The 15533-nt window shown below is 40.0% G+C and overlaps 1 long non-coding RNA gene across 2 annotated transcripts; it reads right to left on the bottom strand.

Moving 5' to 3' along the window:
- Positions 1-402: 402 nt before the first annotated feature.
- On the bottom strand, positions 403-15131 carry LOC116652128 (uncharacterized). 2 transcript variants are annotated; one of them, XR_011416008.1, is made up of 3 exons: positions 8715-15131; positions 1086-8401; positions 403-777 (listed from the first exon to the last, which is right to left on the bottom strand). It is a non-coding gene; the product is annotated as an uncharacterized lncRNA (long non-coding RNA). The 2 variants fall into 2 exon arrangements; XR_011416009.1 differs by lacking the exon at positions 403-777 and having other exon boundaries at positions 801-1375; positions 1427-8401.
- Between the last annotated feature and the right edge of the window lie 402 nt (positions 15132-15533).

The raw sequence follows: 15533 nt of genomic DNA, 5'->3' as shown, positions 1-15533 counted from the left end.
GGACAATAGCTCGTCGGACTGGTCGGGGTTTTTTCCTTTCCCTTTTGCACTTACCATAAACACATAGTTTAAGTGCGATCAAAAAAAATAAAAAAAAAACTTATTGATTTAAGTAAATCCATTGAAACAAAAAAAAACCGGATTCTAGTATGGGTACCATTAATGTGTTCCGACCGAACACCCAAATTCAAACTATTCAATTTCGCGTAAGTGAGAGAACTAAGGTGTTGATCGTCTCTCTTTCTCTTTACCCTCCCTACCTTGACAAGCAAAAAAAAAAAATGGAATGTGGATGCTTGTCCCTATTTCAGGTTCTTAAACCATCACTATAAATTGCAAGCGGCTAACATGGGTACTTGACAGATAAAACAATTAATTATGGAATTAGGATATCATATCATATAAGCTAATATAATTCGTTTATTCACGCATTGTTCAATTTTGTTGCCAATTAATAGCAAGGTGAGTATAACTCTATTTACAAGAAAAAATATACAGTTTCCAAACAAAATTTGAATCCAAAGTTAATATGATGAATGTGCAATAACTAGTTTAAATCCCATAAAGAAATTAAGGGGAAGGAGAAATTCACCAACATTATCTTGAGACTTGACGGATAGTAATTAATTTACCGTCTTGCTAAATTAACTGCATTTAAATGTTCATGTGTGTATATAACTACGTATATCTATAGGCATTGGTTTAAACTCTTACTCACGCGATATCCTTCGAAGCAGACGTTGGGCCCAATGTATACGACGATTATGATCGCTGTTGCTAAATATTACAAAAGAAATTTATAAGTATATAAACACATGTATATATATATATATATATATATATATATATATGAGCAACGGTCAAGGTCGGTGGTGTAGGAATTTCCTCTCGCTTTAACTTATTTAGGCATATTCATTGCACATTTTGTTTTAAAGAAATTAGTAAAAGAAAAAAAAAATTAAAGGAAATAAAAATTAAAACTAAGGATCTATTAGCCGTCCATCTTGGCAACGTTAAACAATTAATGGAATTATATGGCAATGCTGCTAAGCAAGCGAAAGGGGTACACCAAAAGTAATACAGACTCGGCTCCTTTGTTACTCTCTGCAGGTTACACTATATGCTTAGTGCATGCGGTCCCGATGGTGCTGCATAAATAGTAAGCGTTTCACCCGCTTGACGCCGTTTTCCGAGGCTATGCCAGATGTTGTTCTTCGCAAGACAGCGGCTGATAAGTAAAATAGCAACAAAATTGGTTCTGCTGGGTTGCTAAGTGCGACACGTGCTCTTGGTGTTGCCCTTGTCTGGTCCGATCTCCCCCTCTGGTAGTGCCGACTAGTACGTCTAAATCTAGTCAACTGAGCAGGCACGGAAACTGTGGAAGCCTTAATTAGTTCCAAGTCTCAACACTAGCACATATAAATACCTTTTCTTTAAGGGTCACCCCGAATCACAATTAGGTTAGTGGGTCGAGTTGTTATGAAGGTTTTTGGTTTCTATTAGCGTACCAAAAGAACACTTCCAAACTGTACCACAATTGCAGCCTTGGTCGTTGATGTCTTTGCAAAAATTATTTGCAAAGAAAGAAAAAATGTTATGAACTTAACTCGCACGCGCTTCAAATATATCTGACATGCTGAGCTGTACTTTTAACCTTTACTACTTCCCAACGACAAAAAAAATAAGGAAGCTTTCAAAAGCTCTACATCACGCGATTATATTTTAAAACGGTACTATGGCCTGATCTTATCACCTTTTTCCTCTCTATTCGCCCTATTCGGTTGCGCATGCCCTCAGCTGTGCAATAAACGAAGAATTGGCTTCCAGCGCGGTCGGTAAAGCAGTAACTAAACTAGAGCAGCTGATCAACAAGCAGATTCGTTTGGGGAGTGCAAAGCAGCCACTACACCACAGTTTATGCAGCGCTACTTGCTAGCGGGACATAAACTGAAATAACTATAATAACTGTTGAGTTAGAACTTGTTACTAGTTTGTATATCTTTGAGATGAAAAGTACCGATGCATTTACCTGTTTCATTAGCTAGTTGATAGTAGGCTGGGCTGACTTTTTGTACAACAATCGCCGGAATGAAAACTGGTGCAAGCTTAGAACTAAACTTCTTTTGCGCGTTACTCTGACAAAAATTGCGGGCGAAGACTTTCGTACCGGCAGTAAGACTTATGTTTCGGCTGCGCAAATTATATATCTTAGCATTTCTATTATGTGACTGAGCTACATTGTCTTTAGCTATCTGACGGATTACTTGTAAGGCTGTGGGCCTCTCAATAGCAGTGTCTTCGGACAAGAGGTTAAGTCGCTTTAGCAAGTCATAGTCTTTACCGTTTAACATCATATTCTGTCCAAACGCTAAAAAATATGGAGAGTACCCTGTACTTTGGTGAACGCTGGCTCTCAAGGCAGCACAAATGGCGTACAGCTTTTTATCCCAATTTGAATGATCTTTTCCGATATAGGCTCTAATAGCCGCTAATACTGATCTATTTACTCGCTCACTCGCATTACTTTGTGGCGAGTATATTGCCGTTCGAATGTGGATGATTCCATACCGGGTAAGAAAAGCTTTAAAGACACTAGAAATGAACTGAGAGCCATTGTCGGTCAGAATAGTTTCTGGCACGCCGAAAGTGCAAAACAGTGTGTTTTCTAGATAGTCGATAATTTTGTTGGTAGTAAACGCGCGAAGAGGCCACATAAAATGAAATTTAGTATTGTGGTCTACAACCATCAGGAGACCTATATTGCCGTTCTTGGACCGAGGATATGGCCCTAGAAGATCCATGTAGAGCTTCTGAAATGGCCGTTCTGACGTCATAGGCTTGCCCATTGGAGGTCTCAACACTACATTGGGGCTTTTCGTTTGCCGACAAACTTTACAATTGACTATATATTCATGAATTTGGGCCGACATTTTTGGCCAAAACAAGTATCTCTTGAGTTTCTCTATTGTTTTTCCGATGCCACTGTGTGCAGCGTTAGGGGGATTGTGGGCTCTCTCTATCACTTGTAGGGTGAGAGACGAAGGTATCCAGAGTTTCCAGGATTGTTTCTCCTGAATGCTATATCCCGTCGCTGGCTCAGTACGTTTATATATAAAACCGTCGATTATCTGTAAATCCGGTAATCTGGATTGGTTAGAAGAAATACTGTCTATCAGATCCAGATAGTTTGGCGATTTGAATTCGGGTGAAGACAGGTCAACTATGGGACCTTGCTCCTCGAATTCCGCAAGCTCTGTCTCATTTTGACGCGATAGCGCATCAGCGACAACATTTTGTGTACCGCTACGATGCGAGACTTTAAACTTGAAGCCCTGTAATTTGATCACCCATCTACCTTGACGTCCTCTGAGATCCTTCTGTCTCATGAGCCATTGTAAGGAAGCATGATCAGTTATTACTTCGAAGTCCTGTCCTTCTATATACGCTCTAAATTTAAAAATACCTCTTATTACGGCTAAGCATTCCAGATCGGTCACACTATAATTCCGTTGGGCCTTTGACAGTTTCTCTGACATGTATGCTATTGGAGCCTCCTCTTCCTGTTCATTTAGTTGAGCTAGAACGCATCCTAAACCAGTTGTGCTAGCATCGCAAACTAATCTAAAAGGTTTTGAGAAGTCGGGTGTAGCCAATACAGGTGCAGAAGTTAAAAGTGTTTTTAAGGTGTTGAAAGCGGAATCAGCATCAGTGTTCCATTTCAATACTTTCGATTTCTTTAGCAACTCTGTAAGCGGAAAGCTAACTGTTGCATAATGATTAACGAAACGTCTATACCATCCAGCGAGTCCAAGAAAACGTCTCAGTTGTTTTACACTTTTTGGTACAGGGAATTCGTTAATAGCTTGTATTTTGCTAGGGTCCGTCTTTAGTTGACCATACCCAATTATAAAGCCCAAATATTTAATTTCCCGCATACAAAATTTTGATTTTGCGATGTTGATTGTCAAGTTCGCTTTACGCAAGTGCAGCGCTACTTCCTGCAAAAGCAACATATGCGAATCGAAGTCCTCTGATAGCAGAAGTAAATCATCTAAGTAGACAAATACGCGGGTCCGCAAATGGGCTGGTATCACGCGTTCCATTAGTCTACAAAGCGTTTGAGGAGCGTTACACAATCCAAACGGCATTACTTTGTATTGAAATAATGGACGATTAGGGACTGTAAAAGCGGTATACTGACGTGATTTTTCTTCTAGGGGTATCTGCCAGAATGCGTGCTTCATATCGAGGCCCGTTATATATTTAGCCGGCGGCAGACGACTAAGAATTCCGTCGATATGGGGTAGAGGGTACGCATCTTTACGAGTGTACTTATTTATGACTCGAGAATCTAGACACAGCCTGTTTTTATCCTTTCTTTGCACAAGGACGCAGTTGCTGCTCCAGGGGCTATGCGATACCTCTATTATATCTAAAGCTAGCATTTTCTCGATCTCGTCAAACATTAGCTTTTCAACGGCTGGCGAAATAGGCCAATGTCTTTGTTTGACGGGGGTCACATTATCTATTTCAATGCGATGTTCGATTAACTCAGTGCGTCCTAATCCTTCCTTTTCATAAGAATAGAAATTAGAAATGATCGAATTTAATCGTGACTTTTCTTCAGCGGTTAGCTGATGCATTTTCGCTGTTTCCTGGATATCCTGTTCGTTACTGTTGTCTAATTCATTTACGGACTCATCAGGACGAATTAAATTCGTTAACAGTCCAAAGTCCTGCCAAAAATTTATGCCTAAGTAAACATCTTGTTTCAAATCGGGTATAACATAAAAATCAACATTATGCACTTGTTTTCGAAATTCAACTTTAAGTGTCAGTTTGCCTACCACTGGGCAAATAGCGTTGTTAGCTGTTCGGATTGATCCAGAGCATTTGCGCGCTTTGGGATGTGACAACAGTGACTTAGCTGCAACATTACCGAGGCAACTAATCGTCGCTCCGGAATCTAATAATGCTACATATTTTTCTCCCTCTAGGCTTAACTCAGTGTACAAGCGGTTATCTGAGCTCATAAACACTGATTGAACGAGCTTCTTACGAAGACTTTTAATATTTTTCCAGAATTTCCTAAGTCGAACAGTAGAGCGTTTTGGCCGACTGAGAAATTCGATGGGTTCTATGCTGCTAAAAATTCGTCTTCGTGTGTCAAGATAGTGTTTTACTCTAATATGGTACGGTACGTACTTATTTTCAATATCAGTTTGAGTTGCAGTCTCGGCGACTGAACATGTATTTGCCATATAAGTTGTAAATATAGTATTTGGAGTTGATTGCTCCAAACTACCATATGACTGTATTTCTGGCAAGGACTTTATTCTTTTGTGGGATGCGTCAAACTGGTGTTGGTCTGCGCATCCCGCTTCCGGTTTCCCAAAAGATTGCATTTGCTACAATTGGGTTTAAAAGTATTTTTAGCACCGCAACCGTAGCAGAATATACGCCTTTCTCCCATGCAGTCATCGAATCGGTGTCCCACTTTATCGCAATTCCAGCACACTATTTTCTTGTTCTGTATTTCTGAAATATTATCTTCTATATCATTATTTTCCAGTAACTCAGAGACATTACCTCTACCGTATTTGGTTCGATTGGGAAACGAGCCAGTTTCTCTACAGAAACTTTCATGTTTCTTAACTTCCTCTCTTAATTCTGCTCGAGTTCTAATCTTCAAATGCAATAGTTCGTACCTGAGCGCTGTTCTCGCATTGCGTTTTAATAGGTCAACAAGCTTGTCTTCGCTTATTTCGTTAGATAATTGGCTAACCAGGCCTTCAATCGCTGATTGAAAATCATCAAATGTCTCCTGATCTTTCTGGCGTCTTTTCCTAATTAGTTCCCACAAGTCAAAGTCGTCTTTAACGTCCTCGAATCTAAGTCGGAAATCCGTACAGAAAGCCAACCAGGTATACTGTGGGTTTTTCTTGTGGAAGCTCCAAAACCAATCATTGGCTTTCCCGAAGAAAAGTAAATGAAGATTGTCACAAAGCAGCCTATAGTCGCCGTTCAAATTTTGAGCCGTTAATGAACGAATTCGATACAAGAATTCATCTATCTGCATAGAGTCTTTCGAACCGTCAAATTTAAGTCGCCAGGTTTGCATAATGCTAGCTGCTTTTTCTGAACTCAAACTTGAGTTTGATCGATTGCTACCTCTGGGGCTGTATGGTCCGCAGTCAAGGGGTATGTCAGAGTTCTGGGCACTATTAGGGAGAGTATCAGCACCTAATCCCCTTGGAGACTGAACTAATCTAGAGCGTGTTGATTCAGCTTGCTCACTTCGTACATTTAATGTTGCTAACTTCTCTTGCAGTGATTGTTCAACAGAAGCTTTAATAACGTTTTTGAGTTCTGCTATTAAAGTCCTTTGCTGAGATTGTAGAGCTTCGTTGATATAGGTAATTGTCTCTACATTTGGACCATTGTCCACTGACTTATTTCCGTTGCTGCCTAAAGACATGCAACTACCTAAATATTCTCTATGATTTCGATTCATAGACCTAGTTTGCATACTTCGCTTGGGCGTGGCTCCTCGCCCTTTTCCGAATCGCTGACCTCTCCTGATACCTGTAGTAGTCGAACCATCTTGGCAAGGTAGAGTATTTCGCGATAGAGTTTCGTCTGTTTCAGCATTACCAGCTGAGTGTAACTCCGCTGCCAGTGTATTGTTCATAAATATTAGTTGCCCTGGGTTGCAATCTGCCTCACATACTGGACATTTTGGGGTTGTCTTTAGTGTATTGCTTATGCAAACGTCGTGAAAACGGTGTTGACAAGGAGTAGTCGCAGATAGCTGTTCTGCTTGCAATTGCTCATGGCAAATGCCACAAAATGGATCTTGCGCGTTAATCGCTGCAACTATGCTCTCTGTGCTTCGTCTCACTGCCATAATGAATGCAAACTTTTGCTTGTTTCCAAACAACAAAAGGAAAACTAAATAGGACTTGTATTATTAAGTCTTGGTTATTTATTCTATCTGTCTTTTTCCCACACGTTATTGCTTACAATCCTTAAGCAAACCTGAGTAGTTGAATTTGTGCTATTTATTTTACTGGAGTCTATTTCTGATTTGGATTTTTACTGCTCATGGACTACTAGACAACATCCGAAATATTTCCAGTTTGTTGTAATTCCAAATAGTCCTTGAAACAATTAACCCAAATTTGATTATTATTCCCTCTTTTCCGATCTTACCCGCTGCTTAAAGTACTAGTAATTAATTGTGGTCGACTAATCCAGCAATGCCTGAATTACAATCGCAAATTCCTACAACTAACTACTGTCTGAACACAACGTATTTTCCCGAGAAAGGGGCCTAACAGGGTAATTAAAAAAAATAATAGGTAGTAATTGATATGGTATAACTTCGAGTTTCGATTGGGGATTGTTGTGCACTAGGTGTTAGTCGTGCTTACGCAAGAAGTAAAAGTTTTACGTTCTTGCTAGGGTCCCACGTGTTGGGCGCCATATATGTAATGGTGGGGGAGGTTCGGGTTCAGTTTTTTTGCCTTTCGTTTGGCCATCTACCAAAAATAAAAAAACAAACGGCCGTGGCTGTTGCCTAACCGGGTGCATAGGGATTGGAGGTTCGCACTTCTTGCTAATACTCGGACAATAGCTCGTCGGACTGGTCGGGGTTTTTTCCTTTCCCTTTTGCACTTACCATAAACACATAGTTTAAGTGCGATCAAAAAAAATAAAAAAAAACTTATTGATTTAAGTAAATCCATTGAAACAAAAAAAAACCGGATTCTAGTATGGGTACCATTAATGTGTTCCGACCGAACACCCAAATTCAAACTATTCAATTTCGCGTAAGTGAGAGAACTAAGGTGTTGATCGTCTCTCTTTCTCTTTACCCTCCCTACCTTGACAAGCAAAAAAAAAATGGAATGTGGATGCTTGTCCCTATTTCAGGTTCTTAAACCATCACTATAAATTGCAAGCGGCTAACATGGGTACTTGACAGATAAAACAATTAATTATGGAATTAGGATATCATATCATATAAGCTAATATAATTCGTTTATTCACGCATTGTTCAATTTTGTTGCCAATTAATAGCAAGGTGAGTATAACTCTATTTACAAGAAAAAATATACAGTTTCCAAACAAAATTTGAATCCAAAGTTAATATGATGAATGTGCAATAACTAGTTTAAATCCCATAAAGAAATTAAGGGGAAGGAGAAATTCACCAACATTATCTTGAGACTTGACGGATAGTAATTAATTTACCGTCTTGCTAAATTAACTGCATTTAAATGTTCATGTGTGTATATAATTACATATATCTATAGGCATTGGTTTAAACTCTTACTCACGCGATATCCTTCGAAGCAGACGTTGGGCCCAATGTATACGACGATTATGATCGCTGTTGCTAAATATTACAAAAGAAATTTATAAGTATATAAACACATGTATACATATATATATATATATATATATATATATATGAGCAACGGTCAAGGTCGGTGGTGTAGGAATTTCCTCTCGCTTCAACTTATTTAGGCATATTCATTGCACATTTTGTTTTAAAGAAATTAGTAAAAGAAAAAAAAAAAATTAAAGGAAATAAAAATTAAAACTAAGGATCTATTAGCCGTCCATCTTGGCAACGTTAAACAATTAATGGAATTATATGGCAATGCTGCTAAGCAAGCGAAAGGGGTACACCAAAAAGTAATACAGACTCGGCTCCTTTGTTACTCTCTGCAGGTTACACTATATGCTTAGTGCATGCGGTCCCGATGGTGCTGCATAAATAGTAAGCGTTTCACCCGCTTGACGCCGTTTTCCGAGGCTATGCCAGATGTTGTTCTTCGCAAGACAGCGGCTGATAAGTAAAATAGCAACAAAATTGGTTCTGCTGGGTTGCTAAGTGCGACACGTGCTCTTGGTGTTGCCCTTGTCTGGTCCGATCTCCCCCTCTGGTAGTGCCGACTAGTACGTCTAAATCTAGTCAACTGAGCAGGCACGGAAACTGTGGAAGCCTTAATTAGTTCCAAGTCTCAACACTAGCACATATAAATACCTTTTCTTTAAGGGTCACCCCGAATCACAATTAGGTTAGTGGGTCGAGTTGTTATGAAGGTTTTTGGTTTCTATTAGCGTACCAAAAGAACACTTCCAAACTGTACCACAATTGCAGCCTTGGTCGTTGATGTCTTTGCAAAAATTATTTGCAAAGAAAGAAAAAATGTTATGAACTTAACTCGCACGCGCTTCAAATATATCTGACATGCTAAGCTGTACTTTTAACCTTTACTACTTCCCAACGACAAAAAAAATAAGGAAGCTTTCAAAAGCTCTACATCACGCGATTATATTTTAAAACGGTACTATGGCCTGATCTTATCACCTTTTTCCTCTCTATTCGCCCTATTCGGTTGCGCATGCCCTCAGCTGTGCAATAAACGAAGAATTGGCTTCCAGCGCGGTCGGTAAAGCAGTAACTAAACTAGAGCAGCTGATCAACAAGCAGATTCGTTTGGGGAGTGCAAAGCAGCCACTACACCACAGTTTATGCAGCGCTACTTGCTAGCGGGACATAAACTGAAATAACTATAATAACTGTTGAGTTAGAACTTGTTACTAGTTTGTATATCTTTGAGATGAAAAGTACCGATGCATTTACCTGTTTCATTAGCTAGTTGATAGTAGGCTGGGCTGACTTTTTGTACAACAATCGCCGGAATGAAAACTGGTGCAAGCTTAGAACTAAACTTCTTTTGCGCGTTACTCTGACAAAAATTGCGGGCGAAGACTTTCGTACCGGCAGTAAGACTTATGTTTCGGCTGCGCAAATTATATATCTTAGCATTTCTATTATGTGACTGAGCTACATTGTCTTTAGCTATCTGACGGATTACTTGTAAGGCTGTGGGCCTCTCAATAGCAGTGTCTTCGGACAAGAGGTTAAGTCGCTTTAGCAAGTCATAGTCTTTACCGTTTAACATCATATTCTGTCCAAACGCTAAAAAATATGGAGAGTACCCTGTACTTTGGTGAACGCTGGCTCTCAAGGCAGCACAAATGGCGTACAGCTTTTTATCCCAATTTGAATGATCTTTTCCGATATAGGCTCTAATAGCCGCTAATACTGATCTATTTACTCGCTCACTCGCATTACTTTGTGGCGAGTATATTGCCGTTCGAATGTGGATGATTCCATACCGGGTAAGAAAAGCTTTAAAGACACTAGAAATGAACTGAGAGCCATTGTCGGTCAGAATAGTTTCTGGCACGCCGAAAGTGCAAAACAGTGTGTTTTCTAGATAGTCGATAATTTTGTTGGTAGTAAACGCGCGAAGAGGCCACATAAAATGAAATTTAGTATTGTGGTCTACAACCATCAGGAGACCTATATTGCCGTTCTTGGACCGAGGATATGGCCCTAGAAGATCCATGTAGAGCTTCTGAAATGGCCGTTCTGACGTCATAGGCTTGCCCATTGGAGGTCTCAACACTACATTGGGGCTTTTCGTTTGCCGACAAACTTTACAATTGACTATATATTCATGAATTTGGGCCGACATTTTTGGCCAAAACAAGTATCTCTTGAGTTTCTCTATTGTTTTTCCGATGCCACTGTGTGCAGCGTTAGGGGGATTGTGGGCTCTCTCTATCACTTGTAGGGTGAGAGACGAAGGTATCCAGAGTTTCCAGGATTGTTTCTCCTGAATGCTATATCCCGTCGCTGGCTCAGTACGTTTATATATAAAACCGTCGATTATCTGTAAATCCGGTAATCTGGATTGGTTAGAAGAAATACTGTCTATCAGATCCAGATAGTTTGGCGATTTGAATTCGGGTGAAGACAGGTCAACTATGGGACCTTGCTCCTCGAATTCCGCAAGCTCTGTCTCATTTTGACGCGATAGCGCATCAGCGACAACATTTTGTGTACCGCTACGATGCGAGACTTTAAACTTGAAGCCCTGTAATTTGATCACCCATCTACCTTGACGTCCTCTGAGATCCTTCTGTCTCATGAGCCATTGTAAGGAAGCATGATCAGTTATTACTTCGAAGTCCTGTCCTTCTATATACGCTCTAAATTTAAAAATACCTCTTATTACGGCTAAGCATTCCAGATCGGTCACACTATAATTCCGTTGGGCCTTTGACAGTTTCTCTGACATGTATGCTATTGGAGCCTCCTCTTCCTGTTCATTTAGTTGAGCTAGAACGCATCCTAAACCAGTTGTGCTAGCATCGCAAACTAATCTAAAAGGTTTTGAGAAGTCGGGTGTAGCCAATACAGGTGCAGAAGTTAAAAGTGTTTTTAAGGTGTTGAAAGCGGAATCAGCATCAGTGTTCCATTTCAATACTTTCGATTTCTTTAGCAACTCTGTAAGCGGAAAGCTAACTGTTGCATAATGATTAACGAAACGTCTATACCATCCAGCGAGTCCAAGAAAACGTCTCAGTTGTTTTACACTTTTTGGTACAGGGAATTCGTTAATAGCTTGTATTTTGCTAGGGTCCGTCTTTAGTTGACCATACCCAATTATAAAGCCCAAATATTTAATTTCCCGCATACAAAATTTTGATTTTGCGATGTTGATTGTCAAGTTCGCTTTACGCAAGTGCAGCGCTACTTCCTGCAAAAGCAACATATGCGAATCGAAGTCCTCTGATAGCAGAAGTAAATCATCTAAGTAGACAAATACGCGGGTCCGCAAATGGGCTGGTATCACGCGTTCCATTAGTCTACAAAGCGTTTGAGGAGCGTTACACAATCCAAACGGCATTACTTTGTATTGAAATAATGGACGATTAGGGACTGTAAAAGCGGTATACTGACGTGATTTTTCTTCTAGGGGTATCTGCCAGAATGCGTGCTTCATATCGAGGCCCGTTATATATTTAGCCGGCGGCAGACGACTAAGAATTCCGTCGATATGGGGTAGAGGGTACGCATCTTTACGAGTGTACTTATTTATGACTCGAGAATCTAGACACAGCCTGTTTTTATCCTTTCTTTGCACAAGGACGCAGTTGCTGCTCCAGGGGCTATGCGATACCTCTATTATATCTAAAGCTAGCATTTTCTCGATCTCGTCAAACATTAGCTTTTCAACGGCTGGCGAAATAGGCCAATGTCTTTGTTTGACGGGGGTCACATTATCTATTTCAATGCGATGTTCGATTAACTCAGTGCGTCCTAATCCTTCCTTTTCATAAGAATAGAAATTAGAAATGATCGAATTTAATCGTGACTTTTCTTCAGCGGTTAGCTGATGCATTTTCGCTGTTTCCTGGATATCCTGTTCGTTACTGTTGTCTAATTCATTTACGGACTCATCAGGACGAATTAAATTCGTTAACAGTCCAAAGTCCTGCCAAAAATTTATGCCTAAGTAAACATCTTGTTTCAAATCGGGTATAACATAAAAATCAACATTATGCACTTGTTTTCGAAATTCAACTTTAAGTGTCAGTTTGCCTACCACTGGGCAAATAGCGTTGTTAGCTGTTCGGATTGATCCAGAGCATTTGCGCGCTTTGGGATGTGACAACAGTGACTTAGCTGCAACATTACCGAGGCAACTAATCGTCGCTCCGGAATCTAATAATGCTACATATTTTTCTCCCTCTAGGCTTAACTCAGTGTACAAGCGGTTATCTGAGCTCATAAACACTGATTGAACGAGCTTCTTACGAAGACTTTTAATATTTTTCCAGAATTTCCTAAGTCGAACAGTAGAGCGTTTTGGCCGACTGAGAAATTCGATGGGTTCTATGCTGCTAAAAATTCGTCTTCGTGTGTCAAGATAGTGTTTTACTCTAATATGGTACGGTACGTACTTATTTTCAATATCAGTTTGAGTTGCAGTCTCGGCGACTGAACATGTATTTGCCATATAAGTTGTAAATATAGTATTTGGAGTTGATTGCTCCAAACTACCATATGACTGTATTTCTGGCAAGGACTTTATTCTTTTGTGGGATGCGTCAAACTGGTGTTGGTCTGCGCATCCCGCTTCCGGTTTCCCAAAAGATTGCATTTGCTACAATTGGGTTTAAAAGTATTTTTAGCACCGCAACCGTAGCAGAATATACGCCTTTCTCCCATGCAGTCATCGAATCGGTGTCCCACTTTATCGCAATTCCAGCACACTATTTTCTTGTTCTGTATTTCTGAAATATTATCTTCTATATCATTATTTTCCAGTAACTCAGAGACATTACCTCTACCGTATTTGGTTCGATTGGGAAACGAGCCAGTTTCTCTACAGAAACTTTCATGTTTCTTAACTTCCTCTCTTAATTCTGCTCGAGTTCTAATCTTCAAATGCAATAGTTCGTACCTGAGCGCTGTTCTCGCATTGCGTTTTAATAGGTCAACAAGCTTGTCTTCGCTTATTTCGTTAGATAATTGGCTAACCAGGCCTTCAATCGCTGATTGAAAATCATCAAATGTCTCCTGATCTTTCTGGCGTCTTTTCCTAATTAGTTCCCACAAGTCAAAGTCGTCTTTAACGTCCTCGAATCTAAGTCGGAAATCCGTACAGAAAGCCAACCAGGTATACTGTGGGTTTTTCTTGTGGAAGCTCCAAAACCAATCATTGGCTTTCCCGAAGAAAAGTAAATGAAGATTGTCACAAAGCAGCCTATAGTCGCCGTTCAAATTTTGAGCCGTTAATGAACGAATTCGATACAAGAATTCATCTATCTGCATAGAGTCTTTCGAACCGTCAAATTTAAGTCGCCAGGTTTGCATAATGCTAGCTGCTTTTTCTGAACTCAAACTTGAGTTTGATCGATTGCTACCTCTGGGGCTGTATGGTCCGCAGTCAAGGGGTATGTCAGAGTTCTGGGCACTATTAGGGAGAGTATCAGCACCTAATCCCCTTGGAGACTGAACTAATCTAGAGCGTGTTGATTCAGCTTGCTCACTTCGTACATTTAATGTTGCTAACTTCTCTTGCAGTGATTGTTCAACAGAAGCTTTAATAACGTTTTTGAGTTCTGCTATTAAAGTCCTTTGCTGAGATTGTAGAGCTTCGTTGATATAGGTAATTGTCTCTACATTTGGACCATTGTCCACTGACTTATTTCCGTTGCTGCCTAAAGACATGCAACTACCTAAATATTCTCTATGATTTCGATTCATAGACCTAGTTTGCATACTTCGCTTGGGCGTGGCTCCTCGCCCTTTTCCGAATCGCTGACCTCTCCTGATACCTGTAGTAGTCGAACCATCTTGGCAAGGTAGAGTATTTCGCGATAGAGTTTCGTCTGTTTCAGCATTACCAGCTGAGTGTAACTCCGCTGCCAGTGTATTGTTCATAAATATTAGTTGCCCTGGGTTGCAATCTGCCTCACATACTGGACATTTTGGGGTTGTCTTTAGTGTATTGCTTATGCAAACGTCGTGAAAACGGTGTTGACAAGGAGTAGTCGCAGATAGCTGTTCTGCTTGCAATTGCTCATGGCAAATGCCACAAAATGGATCTTGCGCGTTAATCGCTGCAACTATGCTCTCTGTGCTTCGTCTCACTGCCATAATGAATGCAAACTTTTGCTTGTTTCCAAACAACAAAAGGAAAACTAAATAGGACTTGTATTATTAAGTCTTGGTTATTTATTCTATCTGTCTTTTTCCCACACGTTATTGCTTACAATCCTTAAGCAAACCTGAGTAGTTGAATTTGTGCTATTTATTTTACTGGAGTCTATTTCTGATTTGGATTTTTACTGCTCATGGACTACTAGACAACATCCGAAATATTTCCAGTTTGTTGTAATTCCAAATAGTCCTTGAAACAATTAACCCAAATTTGATTATTATTCCCTCTTTTCCGATCTTACCCGCTGCTTAAAGTACTAGTAATTAATTGTGGTCGACTAATCCAGCAATGCCTGAATTACAATCGCAAATTCCTACAACTAACTACTGTCTGAACACAACGTATTTTCCCGAGAAAGGGGCCTAACAGGGTAATTAAAAAATAATAGGTAGTAATTGATATGGTATAACTTCGAGTTTCGATTGGGGATTGTTGTGCACTAGGTGTTAGTCGTGCTTACGCAAGAAGTAAAAGTTTTACGTTCTTGCTAGGGTCCCACGTGTTGGGCGCCATATATGTAATGGTGGGAAGGTTCGGTACGTACTTATTTTCAATATCAGTTTGAGTTGCAGTCTCGGCGACTGAACATGTATTTGCCATATAAGTTGTAAATATAGTATTTGGAGTTGATTGCTCCAAACTACCATATGACTGTATTTCTGGCAAGGACTTTATTCTTTTGTGGGATGCGTCAAACTGGTGTTGGTCTGCGCATCCCGCTTCCGGTTTCCCAAAAGATTGCATTTGCTACAATTGGGTTTAAAAGTATTTTTAGCACCGCAACCGTAGCAGAATATACGCCTTTCTCCCATGCAGTCATCGAATCGGTGTCCCACTTTATCGCAATTCCAGCACACTATTTTCTTGTTCTGTATTTCTGAAATATTATCTTCTATATCATTATTTTCCAGTAACTCAGAGACATTACCTCTA

This window comes from Drosophila virilis, chromosome X (genome assembly GCF_030788295.1).
Source record: "Drosophila virilis strain 15010-1051.87 chromosome X, Dvir_AGI_RSII-ME, whole genome shotgun sequence".
NCBI lineage: Eukaryota > Metazoa > Arthropoda > Insecta > Diptera > Drosophilidae > Drosophila > Drosophila virilis.
The sequence above is the reverse complement of the archived record's forward strand: the minus strand, read 5'-3'. Positions and strand labels throughout refer to the sequence as shown.